Source organism: Octopus bimaculoides, chromosome 1 (genome assembly GCF_001194135.2).
Source record: "Octopus bimaculoides isolate UCB-OBI-ISO-001 chromosome 1, ASM119413v2, whole genome shotgun sequence".
Classification (NCBI taxonomy): Eukaryota; Metazoa; Mollusca; class Cephalopoda; order Octopoda; family Octopodidae; genus Octopus; species Octopus bimaculoides.
Genome location: NC_068981.1, coordinates 6,988,977 through 6,989,697, shown reverse-complemented (window position 1 = coordinate 6,989,697; position 721 = coordinate 6,988,977). Strand labels below are relative to the sequence as shown.

At 43.3% G+C, this 721-nt stretch overlaps 1 protein-coding gene across 1 annotated transcript in view; it reads left to right on the top strand.

The window, feature by feature from the left end:
- LOC106873219 (protein prickle) overlaps window positions 1–721 on the top strand; it is a 350,713-nt gene that overhangs the window by 241,083 nt on the left and 108,909 nt on the right. The gene's annotated exons all lie outside the window — the stretch shown is intronic.

Here is a 721-nt window from a genome sequence, read left to right as displayed (position 1 = left end):
GTAGGGGGCGGTTAGTTGAAGTAGGGATAGTCGATGATAGGGGTCGTAGGATGGTTTCTGCAGGGGTTGCTTTATATGGGTTAGGCTGAGGGGAATTGGGTAAGGATAGTTTAGGGGGATTAGGTGGGTCTGTTGAGGGGATTACAGGGATTAGGTGGGTCTGTCGAGGGGATTTCTCACTGATTACAGATGGTTCTTTTTCACGCTCTATTGCTGTTGTTGTTGTTGTTGTTGTGAGAATATTGTTGATTGTTGTCAACAAGAACGACAGCGACAATCAAACGGGAGAAAAGATTTATTGGGAAATAAATAAATAAATAAATATGAAATATAAGATTAGAAATAGTGTACGAAGTGTGAGAGTAGAAGGATGAGGAGGTGTTTATAAGGGAGTGAAAGAGACTGTGGGGGTGGCAGTAGAGAAGGGAGCGGGAGGCCGTTCTGAGGTGTTCGTGAATCAAACGAAGCGTGTATGTTATTCATTAAACGTCATTTGGAAATGTGGATGGTTTTGATTAGCAGCTCGATGTGAAGGGCATGATGAAGAGGAGGGATCAGTTTGGTCCTGAGATATCGGTTCGCTTCACAGAGTCCTGGCAAGTAGCTTTTATTTTATTTTTATTTTACGCTGGAAGTCTTCCATGTTCTTTTTCGAAGTGACAATTGCAAAGATCATTGCGTTTCCTTATTGTCGCATCCTTTCGTCCCTAACCCCCCCCCC